The 19,175-nt window shown below is 54.5% G+C and overlaps 3 non-coding genes across 3 annotated transcripts; 1 reads left to right on the top strand and 2 right to left on the bottom strand.

Moving 5' to 3' along the window:
* Nucleotides 1-7,072: 7,072 nt before the first annotated feature.
* On the bottom strand, nucleotides 7,073-7,145 carry TRNAK-CUU (transfer RNA lysine (anticodon CUU)). The gene has a single exon. It is a non-coding gene; the product is annotated as a tRNA-Lys (tRNA).
* A 5,559-nt stretch (nucleotides 7,146-12,704) lies between these two features.
* TRNAP-AGG (transfer RNA proline (anticodon AGG)) lies at nucleotides 12,705-12,776 on the bottom strand. The gene has a single exon. It is a non-coding gene; the product is annotated as a tRNA-Pro (tRNA).
* A 4,324-nt stretch (nucleotides 12,777-17,100) lies between these two features.
* On the top strand, nucleotides 17,101-17,173 carry TRNAK-CUU (transfer RNA lysine (anticodon CUU)). Its single transcript has one exon. It is a non-coding gene; the product is annotated as a tRNA-Lys (tRNA).
* Nucleotides 17,174-19,175: the final 2,002 nt, after the last annotated feature.

Below are 19,175 nucleotides of genomic sequence, written 5' to 3'. Positions count from 1 at the left end.
GCTGAGCTATTGAATTTTTTTTTAAAGGCACGCCCTTCCGCAGCTGACGCTTAGCGAGATTCTCTGTGTCATCCCAATAGCTCAGTTAACAGCGTGCGCACCTGCGAAGCGAACCCGGCAATGTGGATTCGCGGGTTCGCGGCCACGCTCAGATTTCCAGGGCCTATGTTAGTTCTGCTAGACACACCAACAAGGTTATCTGCTGAGGTTATGAGCTGGTAGCTTTTCCACTTTCCAAAAGTCTTACTAGTATAAAATATAGTTGGATTTTCGTGTTATTAAAATGAAAGACTTTCCAAGCATGATAATGATGTTAAAAATCACAAAGGAAGCCGGGCGCGGTGGCTCACGCCTGTAATCCTAGCTCTCTGGGAGGCTGAGGCGGGCGGATTGCTCGAGGTCAGGAGTTCGAAACCAGCCTGAGCAAGAGCAAGACCCCGTCTCGACTATAAATAGAAAGAAATTAATTGGCCAACTAATATATATATAAAAAAAATTAGCCGGGCATGGTGGCACATGCCTGTAGTCCCAGCTACTCGGGAGGCTGAGGCAGCAGGATCGCTTGAGCCCAGGAGATTGAGGTTGCTGTGAGCTAGGCTGACGCCATGGCACTCACTCTAGCCTGGTCAACAAGTGAGACTCTGTCTCAAAAAAAAAAAAAAAAATCACAAAGGAGATGTACAGATTTTACCCAGTTTTTTTAAATGGCAAATGATAATCCAAACAAAATCCAATACAAATGACAAGCCAAGGGCTTATAACTTGGCTCCATAAATTTAAAGTTCTTTAAAATTATATAGCTTTAAAGACATTTTAAGAAAAGAAACGAAGATCTACGACAGAAATTGCTAATTATCCATCACGGTGTCTGTTTTCTTCATCTTTCTTACCTGGGCATGTGGCTAAACAGAATTAACACGCTCCTCCTGTGCTATTAAGCAGTAACCCCAGACACCAATAAAAAAGAAAAAGAAAAAGAAAAAAGAAGTATAAAGAATTTTAAAATAAAATAAAATAAATTAAAAAAAAATAAAAAAACAAAAAAACACGCTCCTCCCGGTGTCACTTGCAGGCAGGTGCAGCCCTGGCCTGCTCCTAAGCAGACACAGGTGGGAAACAAGAGGAGGCCAGGTAAGAGCAGATTGTCCTGGAGCTTCCATGGGAAGAGTTTGGAGACAAGGTTCACCAAGCAGCAGTACATGGTAAAATGGATGTGTCTGGAAGCTGGCCTGGTGGCTTCAACAAGTTCCATGAGAAACCACAGAAGCAAAAGAGAACCTCTCTACTCACCAGCATCCTGTCTCCTATGGATGCTCCTTTCTAGCTACCCGCTGCTTTGGGAGCAAAATAAAAGCGAAGGAAACCAAGAACAGAAACCAACTTGGCATTCTTGCCGGATGTTACCGAGTATGGTCTGAACTCTGCTGGTTTACCAGACTAACTCACACTGTGTTCCAACAGGCGCCTGAGCGGCAAACTATCACCCTCATGTCTACAGACCACATAAGCAAGGCACAGAGAGGTTAGGTAGCTGGTCCAAGTTCATATAGCCAGGACGTGCCCTTCAACAGCGGTCCCCAACCCTTTTGGCACCAGGGACCAGTTTCGTGGAAGATAACTTTCCACAGACGGGGAGGGGTGGGGGTGTGGGAGGCTCAGGCAGTGATGCGAGTGACGGGGAGTGGCTGTGAATACAGAAGAAGCTCTCCGCTCACTGCCCCGCAGCTCACCTCCTGCTGTGCGGCCAGGTGCCTAAGTTTCACGGAAGACAATTCTTCCACCGACTGTGGGGGGCGGAGGAGCGGGGCGTGGGGGTTGGCGCTCAGGTCGCGTTGCTCAGCCCGGGGGTAGGGGACTGCAGGGAAGTCTGGCTAGAGAGCCACACTCGAGCACGGGGACAGCTGCCTCCACGTACACACCAACAGCTAATTCACAGAAAAAGGAAATTTAAAAACCACGAATGGCCACTAAACATGAAAAACCACTCACATCACTAGTAAACGTTCTTTCCGCATTTGCTGTACCACCCACAGTGGTTTGTCTCTTAATCTTACCACAGAAGCCAGCTGGGGAATCATGACACAACTGAATTCTCGAACTGAATTCTTCTGGGGGCACATGCTTTCCCCCAGCATATTTATAATTGAGACATAATACACACGACATAACATTCACCACTTTTAAAGTGTGTGATTCAGCGGCTTTTACGTATTCACAAGGTTATGCCACTATCACCACTATCTAATTCCAGGATATTTTCATCATCCCAGAAAGAAATCGGGTGCTCCATTCCGTTTTCTGGCTGCGTCAGGGCGCCGGGCCTTACGGCACGGAGCAGCACAGATCCCGCGGGTGAAACAACAGAAACCGGGTTACTCACTGCTCTGGAGGCTGGAAGTCTGAGGCGAGGCCTCCCTGCCCGGCCCCCAGGCGGCCGTCTCCTCGCCGCGTCTTCTTCACGCGGGCTTCCCTCGGCGCGCCCCCAATGCAGGTTTCCTCTTCTTACAAGGACGCCGGTCCTATTGGATTAGGGCCCACCCGAATCACCTCATTCTGTCTTAACCGCCTCTTTAAAGGCCCTATCTCCAAATACAGTCGCGTTCTCAGGTACTCGGCTCGGGGGGCTGCTGCCTGTGGACGGGAGGGCATACGACTCAGCCCACTCGCTGGGGTGCAGGCTCTTGGGCTCCCTGTGCCATAGAAATTGGCGTAGGCCACGGCAGTGTCACAGGCCAGGCTTTACCGGGGCTAACGTTGGAACGTAAGGGAGGCAGCTCAGACGAAAACAGACCTCAGGCTGCCCCCTGAGGGCGGCTCAGGCAGAGCTTTAGAGGCTTAGGCGGGAACAGCCGGCGTATAGGCGCGCGGAGAGCAGCTTTGCTTGCGCATGCGTAGTTCCATATCTTGCCGCTACACGCTTTGTGTGCCTCATTAGCATGTTCAATCTCCACCCCTGCTGATGACTTTTAGCATTAAAATGAGATTATAATGAGGGGAAAGTCACGTTAAGATCAATGTGGGGGGTCTGTTTTGGCTTAGGGTGTTTAGATACAGATAGGAATGGTTTCTTTGCAGCCAGGTTCGTTATCAGCTAGCGTCAGCACCGTGCTTCAGTGGTCTTGGAAAAACACTCCTCAGGGGACAGACGTTTTGGCCCCCTCTTTAAATGGTTGTGGGCTGAATTCCAATGGCTGGGAGATCATTTGGTCATTTTTGCACTTCTATAGTTATGCAGTCTGGGTCACGCAGCCCCATGTTGCCTCCCTTGGTCAGAAGTGAGGCCCAAGTCCTGCACCTATACTGTCTCACATATAGCCATTAAAACAATCACCTGTACATGGTTTTGTATGAACATATGCTTTCAATTTTCTTGGGTATAGGAGTGGAATTCCACTTAGAACTGGAATTTCTGGGTCGTTTGGTAACTCTATGTCTAGTATTTTGAGGAACTACCAGACTGTTTTGCACAGTGGCTACATAACTTTACATTCCCACCAACCTGACCTGGAGTTTTTATCCTGGAAAAACAGTAATAGATTTGTGCAGATAGCTAGCAATGAACATCTTTATTCTAGGATTATATTTGTAAAAACCTGGAAACAATCTGCTGGCCCCAAATTTGGGGATCAATTAAATGAAATTATCATATATCCAAAAGATGGAAGATTATGTGGTCATAAAAATTGATGTTCTACACAGTAGGATCCCATTTACATAAAATTCTAAAAAAATGCAAAGTAATACAGTGACAGAAAGCAGATCAATGGTTGCCTGGGGAGGAGGATTGCCAAGGGACACAGGAAGCTTTTGAGGATGACAGATGTGTTCACTATCTTGCCTGTGGTGATGACTTGTGGGTGTACACATATGTCAAAACTTGCCAAATCACATTTTAAGTATGTGAGGTTTGTTGTACGTCACTTTTACCTCAATAATGAAAAATTGATATTCTAGTTTATTGAGCAGCAAGGCAAGATGCTCATCATGTATTGTGAAGAGACAAAAGAAGTCATTAGAACACCGTGTTCAATATGATCCTCGGTGTGCCTGTGTATTTAGAGCAGGATAGACTAAAAGGTTAACAACTGGTGACTTACAGTAGCAGCAAGTGCATGGACTTTGAAGCCAAACAGAACTGGAGCCTAGTCTTCCTGTCTCTGCTACTTCCTTGCCAGGTGGTATAAATATTGTGTGTCTTGCTGTTTTTGCTTTGCAATTTTAGTGAGATTTATTCACATAAGTGGATCCCACAACCCCACCCAGATAAAGAGGGAGCAGTGGGGACATTCCCCTCCAAACAAGTTAGATTTTCAAGCACCCCCTCAGCCCCGCCCCCAGCGAAGAAGTGGGTTGTGCCCTGAGAGAAGCTGACCGAAGGTGGGGTCAGAATAGCTACCCCCCCCCCAGCCTGCGGCTCCTGCAGCCAGGCCTCACAATACTGGCAGCGCCAGCACCTAGCACCTGCTTGGACTGGGAATTTGGAGAAAGGAAAGCCAGAGGCCCTTGGCTAGATCAGAACACTGGAAACCAGACGGGGACCCAGGGGCAACTGCGGTGCTCGAGCCTTCACGCTGGCTTCCCTTGTCCCTGCAGATCCATCCTCTGGACTTACAAGGTCTCCAGGACATGGACTCAATCCCCACCAGCCCTAAAGCAAAGCTGGAGGGCACTGGCCACCCTACCCCCACTTGTTTGCTGCTGAGGCTGGAATGGAAGGCACCATGCACCTAACTTAGAATGTTACTGATTAGGGAGAAAAAAGTTTTGGCTCATTCTTTGAGCATGAGATCTCTTACATCTTATGTGAGAAGTAGGCCACGTTCTCCAGTGGGCTGCAAGGTCACTGTCTTGAAAGGCCAGGTCTGGTTTTGTTTTTGTTTTTTTTGTTTTTTTTGAGACAGAGTCTCACTTTGTTGCCCAGGCTAGAGTGAGTGCCGTGGCGTCAGTCTAGCTCACAGCAACCTCAAACTCCTGGACTCAAGCAATCCTGCTGCTTCAGCCTCCCAAGTAGCTGGGACTACAGGCATGTGCCACCATGCCCAGCTAATTTTTTCTATATATATTAGTTGGCCAATTAATTTCTATTTATAGTAGAGATGGGGTCTCGCTCTTGCTCAGGCTGGTTTTGAACTCCTGACCTCAAGCAATCCGCCCGCCTCGGCCTCCCAGAGTGCCAGGATTACAGGCTTGAGCCACCGCGCCGGCCAGATGTGTGTTTTAAAATAGTAGCATATACTGATGGAAAATGGCTGAGAAAAAAAAAAAATAGTAGCATATTTCAGCCCTAGGGAGTCACATGTGGCTCGTGGATGCCGTGGGGTCGTCGAGACACAAGGAGCTTGGCCCTGGAGCAGCTGAGCAACCTGGCCTGGGGCGGGCAACAAATCATCCGGACCGTGACAGAGCCACAGCCAGCTTCAGGGCGTCCCTGTCCCTTACAGCAGTCTGTAGCAGAGTCCAACAGCTCCGCGCGGACGGACCAGGGTTCACTTCAGGCTTAGTCTCCGCTTTGAGCTGCTAAAATGGCGGGGAAAACGACCTTCTCCCGGACCCGGGAGTTGAACCCGGACCCGGGAGTTGAACCCGGACCCGGGAGTTGAACCCGGACCCGGGAGTTGAACCCGGACCCGGGAGTTGAACCCGGGACTTCTCGCACCCAAAGCGAGAATCATACCCCTAGACCAACGAGCCCCCCCACCTGGGCGGTGGCCCTAACACTTCCTCTACTGGTTCTGGCGCGATTCAGTTCACTGGGAACTGCCCCTCCTCGCCTCAGGCCGGGGACGGACAGCTGGGGTCGCAGCGGGGATCCCCAGAGGGCCAGCGTGGCGGAAGAGGGGCTCACAGAGCCGTGACTGGGGGAATCGATTCTGTCCCAAGGGAGTAAGGAGAGAAAATGAGGGGACGTCGACGGGGGACTTGGGGGAGCAGAAGACACGTTGGAGGAAGGACCCCCCTCTCCTGGGAGCCCTTGGCCTCGGGCTGTGATGGCGGTGGGGGGCTGCAGTCTGCGGCTACGGAACAGGCCACAGGCATCGAGTAAGCCCTGGGCCCCTAGGACCAGGCCTGTGCGCCCCAATCCCTCCAGGAGAAGCGGAAGAAGCCAAGGTGACGGTTCCATTTCTTGCTCCTGGTTCCATGGCCGCCACTCTGGGTGAGGAAGAAGGAAGCGCTGAGAGAGGATCCTGATCCCCCCTGTAGATCCCCGAAAAGCCTCAGAGTGGGCGACGACCCCCCTTGGAGCCCCTGCTGTCCCTCTGCAACCGTGGGCAAATCGTACTCAGTTGATCATACTTGAGCGTATACTTTCCTGTTCCTTTCTTCTGTGGGCTGTGTGTGCTCCCAGCATGGAGCCAGCTTGGGCCATAAGACCCAAGGCAAATCACACTACAGATGTGTCAGACTCTAAATTTGGGGCATTATAGACCGAGGAATGACATGTGCTTTGATTAGAAGACCGGCAAGGCCCTGAGCTTGGCAGGCCCTCAGAGTGGGGGCCACAGTTCCTGGCAATGAGTGCACTTAGGGCTTTTGGGGGGATGACTCTACAAGGAGGGATGGAGAAAGGCCTCCCGCAGTGGGTCAAATAGTGGCCCCCAAAAGATATGTCCACATTCTCAACCCAGAACTTGTGAATGTGGCCGTATCTGGAAATCAGATCTTTGCAGATGTCACTAAGGATCTCAAGATAAATCATTCTAGATTACCCAGGTGGGCCCTAAATTCAATAAGTGTCCCTCTAAGAGACAGAAAGAAGACACAAGAGGAAAGGAGGCGGCCACGTGAAGACGGAGGCAGAGATTGGAGTTACATGTCTATAAACCGGTGAACGCCTGGAGCTACCAGAAGCTGGACGAGGCAAGGAAGGCTCCTCCCTTAGAGCCACCAGAGGGCAGCGCAGGTGTACTAAATCTAGAAGACAGGTTCTGAGCGTTTGTTCTGGTCCTTGAACCAGATCACCAAAATCTGATTACACCAAATATATGTTAGTTGCCTCAAAGAGGCTGAGTCCTGCACAAAGACAGATAGTTGGTTGTGCCTCTCTAGCCTTAGCTCAGGGTCAAAAGCCACACGCCCAACGTGGGGCTCGAACCCACGACCCTGAGATTAAGAGTCTCATGCTCTACCGACTGAGCTAGCCGGGCAGATGTTAGCAGGATGGTCCCGTTCTCTTCAGAAGCCGAGATGCAGGTGCTGCACTAAAAGGAGAAAAGTGAGGACGCCTCTAGAGAGATGGTGCGGGTGTACTAAGCCACTGGGCGCCACCCAGGGGCTCTTGCGACCCTCTCTGCTCAAAGGTTATCTCCTCCAGGGCGGATGTTCCGGGTCTGGTCCCTGCAGAGTTCCCAGCACAGCTCCTGGCCCAGAGTCCGGGGGCAGACGATGTTTATGGGATGAATGGGAAATGGAGCCAGGGGCAGGGAAGGTCGCGAGGCAGTAGGGATAAGAGGGACACAGAAAGCCCAGAGGGGTCTAGAGACTTGAACTTTTCTGCACTTTTTGGGGCACGAACTGGAATGCATGGAGAAGAAGGGCTGGGACCCTCAGCAGAACTCTGTGGAGGACAGAGTCACCTGGGCTGGAAGAGTTGGGGCCTGGGGCCCAGGACACCAGCTCAGGGATGGAGGCTCCTGAGGGAGGGCCAGGGAAAAGCCACACGCTGCCCAGGCCACACTGGTAGTCTGGCGTGACCGCTGCGCCTCACCCCGAAACCTCACGCTTGTTCAACCCCAAATTCGCTGCCAAGCGGAGCAGACCTACAGCTGAGCCCTGTGACCGCTCGTTGGGACGGAAGAATCCAAGGACCCTTCCCTCCCAGTGTCCCTGGGCCTGGGGCAGGGAAGGCGGGAAGGACTCACGAGTTCCTCTCAGTTTGGAGACATCAGTTTCGGGGCGTGGAGCGGCCCTGCAGGCCCAGCACTGGGGGAGGCAGAATGACCTCGCGGACGCCCAGAGCTGCCCGGCCCCCGGGACTTGGCGCCGGCAGGGACATTCCTCCCCTCCAGGCCTGAGAGCTGGACGCACAGGAGCCTGGTGCGGCCGCTGGGCGACGCAGACACTGTTGCGAGACTGGGGGCATGGGCGTGAAGGAGACCTGGAACAAGCAAATTCAAGGACGTCTGGGGCTGGCTCGTTGGTTTGGGGGTACGGATCTCGCTTGGGGTGCCAGAGATGCTGGACGAGCCCTGTTCGTTTCCCGTTGTTCTCAAACTTTCGTCTCCTTCCTCAAAGGCTAGGAGCCGCGGAGGTCCGAACATCCCGTCCCAGAAACCAGCGGGAGCCTTGGGGACCGACCCCAGGGCCTGACGCCGGGCCAGGGCGGGCTTGGGGTCCTCCTTCCCCCCGGGGCGCTGTTCGGCTCTGGTGTGCCGCCGCCTCCCCGCCCTAGCCCAGCCCGCCAGCACGGTCGGAAGGGCCAGACGACCCCTACTCCGACTCCTGAGTTGGAGCCCGATTGGGCGGTTTGGGAAGCTGGGGCCTGCAGGTTCCCAGACCCGGGGGGCCGCCACCTCAGCCCGGGGCCGCCGCGCTCTGCGCACGCGTCGGCGAACTCTGCGCGGCCGGGCTGGTTTCCCGGCCTGAGCCGCCAGGAGGCGCTGCGGGCCGGGGCGCGGGCTCCCCCTGCGCAGGCGCCGCCGAGGCGCGCAGGCTGACCAGACCCCGTCTGCGGCGCTGCTGCGGTTAGGGAGCCGTGCGGGCCCCGACGCCTTTCCCGCGGGGCCAGAGGAGAGGGGACGTAGCGGGCCCGTGACCTTGGGCCCCAATTTCTTTTTGCCTTTTGCTTCCTGAGATCCCAATAGGAACTAGACGGCCCCCTCGGCCCGTGCCCACCGCCCGGCAGCGGCCCCCGACGGCCCCTCACCTCTCCAGCGTCTCGTGAGGGCTGGGGGCTTGGCCCCACGGTCCCCTCTCCGCGCGGGGAGCAGCACGCGGCGCCCTTCCGCTCGCGGCCTGGCGCGTCCGGGAGGCCTGGAAGACTCTGACTGTAGGCCGGGCGCGGTGGCTCGCGCCTGTAATCCTAGCACTCTGGGAGGCTGAGGCGGGAGGATTGCTCAAGGTCAGGAGTTTGAGACCAGCCTGAGCAAGAGCGAGACCCCGTCTCTACTAAAATAGAAAGAAATTTATTGGACAACTAAAAATATATAGCTAAAAAAAATCAGCCGGGCATGGTGGCGCATGCCTGTAGTCCCAGCTACTCGGGAGGCTGAGGCAGAAGGATTGCTTGAGCCCAGGAGTTTGAGGTTGCTGTGAGCTGGGCTGACGCCACGGCACTCTAGCCCGGGCAACGGGTGAGACTCTGTCTCAAAAAAAAAAAAAAAAAAAAAAAAAAAGACCCTAGCTGGAAAGAGAAAGGACAGTAAAGAATGCGGCGCAGATGTTGGAACATCTAACAGGAGCCATAAGGGTGGTGAGGCGGCCTTCGCAGAAATGCTTCAGGAGCACTTAAAACAAATGAAAAAGCAAGCGGTCTCGACGACAAAGTAGAAAGCATGAAGACTAACCTAAGTTTAGAACTGAAAAATGCAAAACCGGAGGAACAAACTTAGCAGAACCGGGAAAAAAAAACTAAAGAATCGGTAAACTTGGGAGATGATAAAACGACAGAAAGCACCCGATCTGAAAAAAAGAGAGAAGATAGACCTTAAAGAAACTAACAGAGCATCTGGTGCTTGTGAAACTATATTTTTTTAATGGGGGGGGGTCTCCATATGTTGCCCAGGCAGGCCTCGAACTCCATACCTCAAGGGTTTCCTCCAGCCTCAAACTTCCCAGATTGTTGGGTTTACGGGCGTGAGCCACCGCGCCCGGATCCCTAAGAAATGTTTTTAAATGTTTTTTGTTTGTTTTTGAGACAGAGTCTCACTCTGTTGCCCGGGCTAGAGAGCCGTGGCGTCAGCCTAGCTCACAGCAACCTCAAACTCCTAGACTCAGGCGATCCTCCTGCCTCAGCCTCCCGAGTAGCTGGGACTACAGGCATGCGCCACCAAGCCCGGCGAATTTTTCTATTTTTGGTAGAGACGGGGTCTCGTTCTCGCTCAGAGCTGGTCTGGAACTCCGGAGCTCAAAGGAGCCGCCCGCCTCGGCGTCTCAGAGTGGTAGGATCACAGGCGCGAGCCACCGCGCCCGGCAGAAGTGCTGTTAAAAATTAATTTGGGCCGGGCGCGGTGGCTCACGCCTGTAATCCTAGCTCTCTGGGAGGCCGAGACGGGCGGATTGCTCAAGGTCAGGAGTTCGAAACCAGCCTGAGCAAGAGCGAGACCTCGTCTCTACTATAAATAGAAAGAAATTAATTGGCCAACTAATATATATAGAAAAAATTATCCGGGCATGGTGGCGCATGCCTGTAGTCCCAGCTACTCGGGAGGCTGAGGCAGGAGGATCGCTTGAGCCCAGGAGTTTGAGGTTGCTGTGAGCGAGGCTGACGCCACGGCACTCACTCTAGCCTGGGCAACAAGTGAGACTCTGTCTCAAAAAAAAAAAAAAAAAATTAATTTGCCTCAACCCTTCTTGGTCTGGGCGACCCGGAGCTGCTGGGACCTGCAACCTGGCGGTGGATGGAGGACGGAATCCGGGGGCACCCACTCTTAGGCGCGCCTCCTGCCCGCCGCCACCGCTCCAGTCTCCCAGGACACAGAGGTGCGGGTGGGGTGGGGGTCCCTGGCGGGGTCGGGTCGGTCCTTGCGGGCCCGCCCCGGCTGTGGGACGGCCGGCCACGCACCTTCCTGGCCCCGCTCCCATCCCAGGAAAGAACTCCAAGGAAACAATGCGAGGAGCAAAGCGCGCTGACTGGGCGGAGGGCCTGGGAATGGGACCCCGCCCACCCCCAAGCCCCGGAGTCGCGCCCCCTGGGGGAGCCGCCGCGGGCCTGCTGACAGTTCTCGCTCCACGGCGCCGCGTGCGACCTGGCCCGCATCCTGAGGGGAACCCAGGGCAGAGCGGAGGCTGGGGGGCGGAGGGGAGGCCTGCTCACGGAGTGCGGGTCGGAGAACACGGAAGAACTATCCGCAATGTTGGATGTGCCTATGGCGTGGTGGATACTTAAAAACGAAAAGCCTTCATTTGTAGAGATATATGCAGCAGCTTTTGTGAGTGAAGTGACACTTTAAGGGCTTTGAAATATGTCAGAAAAAAAGTAAGTAGAGAGGCCGGGCGCGGTGGCTCACGCCTGTAATCCCAGCTCTCTGGAAGGCCCCGGCGGGTGGATTGCTCGAGGTCAGGAGTTCGAAACCAACCTGAGCTGAGCAAGAGCGAGACCTAGTCTCTACTATAAATAGGAAGAAATTAATTGGCCAACTAATATATAGAGAAAAAATTAGCCAGGCATGGTGGCGCATGCCTGTAGTCCCAGCTACTCGGGAGGCTGAGGCAGAAAGATCACCTAAGCCCAGGAGTTTGAGGTTGCTGTGAGCGAGGCTGACGCCACGGCACTCACTCTAGCCTGGGCAACAAACCGAGACTCTGTCTCAAAAAAAAAAAAAAAATGCGTGTGTGGAGGACAGGAGTATATGGAACTCTGTACTTCCCACTCTTTTGCTGTGAAGCTAAAACTGCTCCAAGAAATAAAATCCGATTTTGGCCGGGCGCTATGGTTCACGCCTGTAATCCTAGCACTGTGGGAGGCCGAGGCGGGCGGATTGCTCGAGGTCAGGAATTCGAAACCAGCCTGCGCGAGACCCCGTCTCTATTAAAAATAGAAATAAATTAATTGACCAAATAAAAATATATATACAAAAAATCAGCCGGGCAAGGTGGCACATGCCTGTAGTCCCAGCTTCTCCGGAGGCTGAGGCAGGAGGATTGCTCGAGCCCAGGAGTGTGAGGTTGCTGTGAGCTGCCTGATGCCACGGCACTCACTCCAGCCTGGGCAACAAAGCGAGACTCTGTCTCAAAAAATAAATTAATCAATAAAATAAAATAAAATCTGTGGGGTTTTTTTAATGCACTGGAAATTTTCAGCTATTAGGCACTGAGTCCCGTCCACACTGCGGAGCTCCCAGCAGCTGTCTGTCCGACCCTCCGCCTCCACCCCGCACGCTTCTAGCCCCGCGCCGCAGCCCGGTGGCTCTCTGGATCTTCTCAGGACGCCGCGATTTCCAATCCAGTTTCCCGCCAGCGGCACGGGGCATGGGCCGGAAGTCCAGAGTCCCCGGCGGGGTTGGCTCCCAGCAGTCCCGACACTCACGGTGCCCAGAGGAGTACTCTAGGCCTCTAGGCTGGCCACGGCCGCGCCAGCTTTTCGGAGGACCCGACCTGCCTGGTCATTTTGGTTCCTGGACAGCAAAGCCCCTGCCATGTGTGCAGCCCGTCACCGCGCGCCGCCAGCCAGCCAGACCTCTCCTTACCCGGCGTCCCAGGCGCGCTTTTCTCTCTGAGAGACGCGTCCGTCAGGGATTTGAACCCAGCTACCAGACGAGCAATCCGCAGTTGTTCCTTTAGTCAACAGAGCGAGCCACTGCTGTTAGCCCCGCATCTGCAGGACAGCCCGGCCGCAGTCGCAAAAGTCTAACCTTCCCTGGGGACTCTCCCTTCGGGGAGGAGGTTGGGCCTGGAGTCCCAGATCACAAGCATCACCATTGCCGCTTTCAGCAGTTCGGGTGTGGCGCTTGGCAGTCCAGTGCGAGGAAGGGAAGTTCCCCTAGTGAGGCCGAACCAGGCAGGCCTTTGTCACCCGCGGCTAAGCACTGGTGGTCCTAGTAAAACTAGGGCTCGTCCGGGATTTGAACCCGGGACCTCTCGCACCCTAAGCGAGAATCATACCCCTAGACCAACGAGCCACCCCGCGTGGTGCTTCTTTTTCGCCTCTGGTGTGGTCAACCCGGCTCCGCCCTCGCCCTCGCTAGTTTGAATTGCTCCTGGTTTTCTGGACCACAAATTGTCCCCCTTCCCCGGAGTTTGTTGGGAAAAGATTTGATTCTGGTCCCCATAGGAAGGAGGAGCAAGGGGAGCGTCAGCACACCCTAGCACTCCAAGTCGGAAAGTCCCTGGCCCAGATTTTTTAGTGTCCCGCTCGCTCCTCCGCCGCTGGAGAACTGAGACCACCAGCTCCCGAAGCGCCCGCCGGTCCTCCTTCCGTCTCGCGCTGAGGATTGCCTCAGTGCAGCTAGGAACCGGGCTTGGACTCCTCCCGGGCCGTCGCGGGCTCCCGTTGCTCTGGGAGCCGCAGCCTCCTCCCACGCCACACACTGGAGGGAGGCACCAGGCCGTCCCCTCTGAGCCCTGCCCAGCACCGCTGCCTCAGGACCTGGGGCCTCCACCTCCAAGGCTACTGAGCCCTGGACCCCAGCAGGAGGAGGGGCCCTGCGCGCCCCTGCAGCTCCCCCCTTGGGCCCAGGGACCCACCTTCCGGAGCCCTAGCCTGGAAGCAAGCGCAGGTAGCAGTCGGATGGGTCTAGGGCAGGAGAGGGAGATAAAGAAGGAGCTAAAGGATGGGGAGCGTGTTGAGGAAATTCTCAGAGTCATCCTGAGAAACACCTCTGTCCACTGAGCACGCTGGACCCCTGGCCCCAGTGCCCAGGCCAGATCTGGCCATTCAGGTTCAGCTCGGATCTGGTCCACTGCACACTGGGCCTGTCTCCGATCCAAACCCAAAGGCCCAGACCCCATCCCAGGTCTGCTGGGGGCTCCACCTATGCCCGAAAGTGACCACAAAAAGCAAACTGGTTCCTCTAGGATTTAAGCTGAAGAGAGAATAAGGTCTCCTCCCAGGAACCTTTCTCCATGGAGTGGCATTTGTCCTCTTTCCATTCTGTGGACCATGAATGGTGGCTGGCCTGATGCCAAAGTGCTGAGTGGGCCAGGGCAGGCCTGAGGGACAAACACCACTGACTCCTAAGGGGACTTCAAGGAGGAACTATTCCACTGGTGGAGCCCACAGACGTTTCCCTTTAAGAAACAGGAGTCTTGGCCGGGAGCGGTGGCTCACGCCTGTAATCCTAGCACTCTAGGAGGCCGGGGCAGGCGGATTGCTCGAGGTCAGGAGTTCGAAACCAGCCTGAGCAAGAGTGAGACCCCCGTCTCTACTATAAATAGAAAGAAATTAATTGGCCAACTAATATATATAGAAAAAAATTAGCCGGGCATGGCGGCACATGCCTGTAGTCCCAGCTACTCCGGAGGCTGAGGCAGGAGGATTGCTTGAGCCCAGGAGTTTGAGGTTGCTATAAGTTAGGCTGACGCCATGGCACTCACTCTACCCTGTGCAACAAAGCGAGACTCTGTCTCAAAAAAAAAAAAAAAAAAAAAAAACAGGAGTCTTAAATGTTCTGGCCACAGAAGAACAAAGCAACTGCTGTGGTGGCAGGTTACCTGGGCCACAGGGTCAGGAGAGGCCTCTCCAAGCAACCTAGTGCCCCCTCCCCACCCCCCACAGTTCTATGCAAGAGACCCAGCTCCATTTGTAGGGGCTCAAGAGTCAGGAGGCATGAAAAGGGCATTCAGCACACATGGCCCCAGGCTTGAGAAGAGGAACTCAGGCCAGTTTAGGTCAGAGAGGAGGCCCTGCTGCTCTGGATCCTCATATGCCCAGGAGCTCTGGCCCCACCCTCAGCTCACCTGGTGGGGGCAGTGATCTTGGGGTTGGTGTGACTCTGGGGTTCAGATCCAGTAACACTTCCTAGCTTGGGAGGCCCCACAATTTCCACTAAAGCCCTCAGTCCCTGCCTGTTTTAACCATTTCTTTTATTTTCTATATACTGATGCTTTGCTATCTGAGACATTACTGACCTTGGAGGGACTGTCCCTCCCAGAGTTAACCAATTCCTAAAGATAGTAAACGACTCCTCCAAGATGGTACATTTCAAATGCAAACCAACCAGTCCAGAGCCCACAGCCCCCACCCACCTCCTTTATCCAGCTCACACGCCAGGCAACACTACCTACCCTGCTCACCCCAGGGCCCAGTACCAAACAACCGGTCCTAAACGTGCTTACGCTGCCTCTTCTGTTCCCACTATGAAACCCACAATACAAGCACTTGCCTACTCACTCACACACACGCACACATACACACACACAGACCCTGGTGCTTCCCCATGTGACCATCCACGCGTGGTATGCTCCCTCCTCCTGAAAACTGTGAGTGACAAACTATCTTCTCGATGGCAGTCTTCTCCTGATCTGGTGGCCCTGCCATAGCGTAATAATAAAACCTATTAAAACGCTACTGTTGAGGTGCCTCACGCCTGTAATCCTAGCACTCTGGAAGGCCGAGGCAGGCGGATTGCTCGAGGTCAGGAGTTCAAAACCAGCCTGAGCAAGAGCATAAACCCCGTCTCTACTATAAATAGAAAGAAATTAATTGGCCAACTAATATATATAGAAAAAATCATCGGGGCATGGTGGCGCATGCCTGTAGTCCCAGCTACTCGTGAGGCTGAGGCAGTAGGATTGCTTGAGCCCGGGAGTTTGAGGTTGCTGTGAACTAGGCTGATGCCACGGCACTCACTCTAGCCTGGGCAACAAAGTGACACTCTGTCTCAAAAAAAAAACAACAAAAAAACCGCTACTGTTCTTCCAGCGTGGAGAAGTGACCAGTGCTTGGAGCGCAGTCCCCTGGACGTTCATGGTGACACCACGCCCTTCGTGGCCAGCACCGAGGTGTAGACCCTCGCAGTCTTCAGGACCCGCTTTGTCTTCCCTTCCCTTGCTCGTGGAAGGCGCCCCTGACAGCCCCTCAAGAAGGAAAAAAAAAACGTCTGAAAACCTGGGCTTTTCCACAATTTGAACGTACGACCTTTCACACCCAAAAGAAAACCACACGTCCAAAGTTCCATGGTCACCGCGGACCCTGCGGTAGCCTGGCGCGCGGCACAGACCGGACCTCTCGTCCGCGGAGACGGGCGTGGCGCGGGAGGGGTTCGCCCTCCTCTCGGGTCCGGGTCCCCGGGGTCCGACGCCCGGTTGTCCGGGTCCGTCGCCCCGGCGCCAGGCCTGGGGCGCACCCAGGACTCTGCAGGGGGAGCCTCAGGCCAGCAGGCGCCCCCGGCCTGCGTGCGTCGGGTTCGGGCCAGCCAAGACTCCGCCAGGCTCCGCAGCCCTCCCCATCAGAGAACCAGGGTGTCCGAACAAAGCGGGCTCGTCCGGGGTTCGGACCCGGGCCTCTCGCACGCAAAGTGAGGATCATACCCCTAGACCAACGAGCCGCCGTGGGGACCCTCTGACGTGTGTCCCCATGCGGAAGGGCCTATGACACGAGTCCTTGGAGATCTGCGCGCTGCCTCGGGCCACCCGAGGTGTGCGCGGGGTCGGGGGAGGTTTCGGTTTCGCCTCGGGGGAGCCGAGGCCGGTGCGGGCCCCGCAGGGAGCTCCCGCACGCCCCCGCCCCAGACCCGCAGAGTCAGACCCCCACCCCAGCCCCCCAGCCCGGAAACGCCAGCTGCCAGGGGAGGGCCGGGGACAGGGGCTGCAGCCCGAGGGAGGAAGAGTCTGTGTGCCTGAGTGAGCGCGGGGCCCCTCATGGCGGACCCCAGCCCAGAAAGTTCGCCCTATATGGGACCCAGGTCCAGGACCTGAGAACGAGGCTCGGCCGCCGCCCAGCTGGCCCGGCGGGCCTGGCGCAGCCCAGGTAGGGATCCAGGGTCCCCCGTCCTCAGCCAAGCCCGGCCTTGGCCTCAGTTCGGCTCAGAAGTCCCTCGCAGCTCCGGGACCCCCGATAACAGGGGTCAGAGCCGCGCTCAGAGTTAACTTCTTCCCCAACGGGCGTCTGTACGGACGCCCCAAACGTTTCTTCCCTGTCCCGCTGGCCCGGGATCCGGTATCTTAGGACGCTGGGAAGGGGGACGTTGCCGCCCGCCCTAAAGGGGGAGGATGAGAGTTTGAAATGAGGGGTCGTCGGTGATTCGACCCCGAAGCCTCACGCTCTAATCCCGGACCACACCAAATGACATTCATCCCCATGTTCTTGGGACTCCCCGCTCCCGGGAGCTTCAGGGGTCACACATCCCCACCGACCGACAGCAGACGGGGCGGGGGACCCGCGAACTCAGGCCTGCAGTAACCAGATGCAGCGCGTCTACGATCCAGGACCTATTCCCACCAATTTTAGGACAGCAAAGTCCTGGAGAACTTCCACTACCTGTGCGTGAGCACCTTGGTGCAACTGCCCGGCTAGCTCAGTCGGTAGAGTATGAGACTCTTAATCTCAGGGTCGTGGGTTCGAGCCCCACGTTGGGCGCTGGTTTTAAAACCCAGACCACTAAGCGGCTTGCAAATACATAAAACTTGGAAAATACGGTAGAATGGACCAACAAAAAAACTAAAAAGGGGAAAAAATTGAAACAATTTATAAAAAGTAGGTAAAAGGAAAGTAAAGATTGCTCATGCTTGGGAAGGCTGACACACAACACAATTTGGCAGCCTCGAGTTTTGCCTCATAAATGTTACCTGTGTGTGAAATTTACATAAATGTTCCGTAAACGTACAGAGAGCATTTGGGATCCTCTCTGCAGAATACTTGTCCTGAGAGGGGTTCCTCTTCTAGAGACTTCCTTGAAATTCCCGCGACCGGGGCGGTGGCTATGGAGGCCGAGTCAAGCAACGTCGCCCCACCGAGGGCTGCAATCCACCACGTAGGAGGAGTCTCAGCTCTGCCGCCTGGGCAAAGGGCAAGGGACGACTGGAAGTGGATTTCCTGCTCCGGAGTAGGGACCCACGTGGGACCCCCACCTGGATTCGGGGGTGCCCCAGCCCTCCACACCACGACTCTCGGTTCCCCCAGCACTGTCCCCATCCCTCCCTACTTTCTAAAGTAGAAAGAGAATTGTTGATCATGGACTTCTGGCCAGCTCGATGTCTGTTAGGCCTTGTTTGCCAAGAGGAGTCCCTAGAGGAAGAAGGGACTTGCTACTTCCTGTTTGTTTTTTGTTTCTGCAGCCTCCCCCAGCCTCCCTTTTCTATGCAGGCAGCAACAGTTCATTCCAGAAATCGCAGATGAATCCACTCTGAAGTTTGTCCGTCACCCACAGAACCAGCCCTGTCCCCAGCCCTGTCAGTGGTAGCTGCTCTCTGCCTTTTCAACTGCCTTGGTAACAATTCTTTGTACTTATTTAATAATTTTCATATTAAAAATTCAATTAAAATAGCTGACAGCTGGTTGGACCCTGGTTTGGTTACAGATTTGGGCTTGAATGCAGCACTGAGCTCCTTGCCAAGGGAACATGAGATGCTAGGGCAAGCAAGGGCATCAAGATGGAGCAGTGCACGGCCAGGTGGGTTATGATGAAGTGTGGAATGAAGCCGACTGGCCCTGGGGACCAGTGGCTGCTGCATTTGACTGTTGCAGTGCAGATGACTGCATGGACTGTCATCAGCCCATGGCATGGAAAGGATTCTTCTGAAGACACTTGTTTGCTTACAGAAAGAAATTGACAAGGTCGAGCCTTTACGTTTTCAGCCTAAGTCATGTCCAGAGACCCAGGGACATTTTGTGGCAATCATAAAATAATCTTATAGCCACAGGGCTACTATTGCTAAAAATCAAACACATAATTTAATTATGCATGTCGTGGAATGTCAGTGTAAATTGAATTCACAGCCTCAGGAAATATTTCACGTGCAAGATAAAGCATTGATTAGGAAGAAGTGAGAGAAAGGCTTGAGGACATCAGGGTGGACTCAGACAAAGTTGAGAATCTTGAAGCAGAGTCACTTTCAGCCTCTCTTGCCATCAAAAGCAGCCTGTGGGGCCGGGCGCGGTAGCTCAAGCCTGTAATCCTAGCTCTCTGGGAGGCCGAGCCTGGGCAGATCCTTTGAGCTCAGGAGTTTGAAACCAACCTAAGCAAGAGTGAGACCCCCGTCTCTACTATAAATAGGAAGAAATTAATTGGCCAGCTAATATATATAGAAAAAATTAGCCGGGCATGTTGGCACACGCCTATAGTCCCAGCTACTCGGGAAGCTGAGGCAGGAGGATCGCTTGAGCCCAGGAGTTTGAGGTTGCTGTGAGCTAGGCTGACACCACGACACTCACTCTAGCCTGGGCAACAAAGTGAGACTCTGTCTCAAAAAAAAAAAAAAAAAAAAAAAAGGCAGCCTGTAGGCTGGTCTGATGGTAGTGGGTTATCAGAGAACTTATTAACATTGATGTCGATAAAGTTGGTATACAACCCTCACTGCTAAATTTGACTGGAAAGAAGAATAAAGAGAGAGATGGAAGGAAGGAAGGAAGGAAGGAAGGA

This window comes from Microcebus murinus, chromosome 19 (genome assembly GCF_040939455.1).
Source record: "Microcebus murinus isolate Inina chromosome 19, M.murinus_Inina_mat1.0, whole genome shotgun sequence".
In the NCBI taxonomy this organism is placed as follows: Eukaryota; Metazoa; Chordata; class Mammalia; order Primates; family Cheirogaleidae; genus Microcebus; species Microcebus murinus.
Note: the sequence above shows the minus strand (reverse complement) of the source record. Positions and strands in the feature narration are given on the sequence as shown.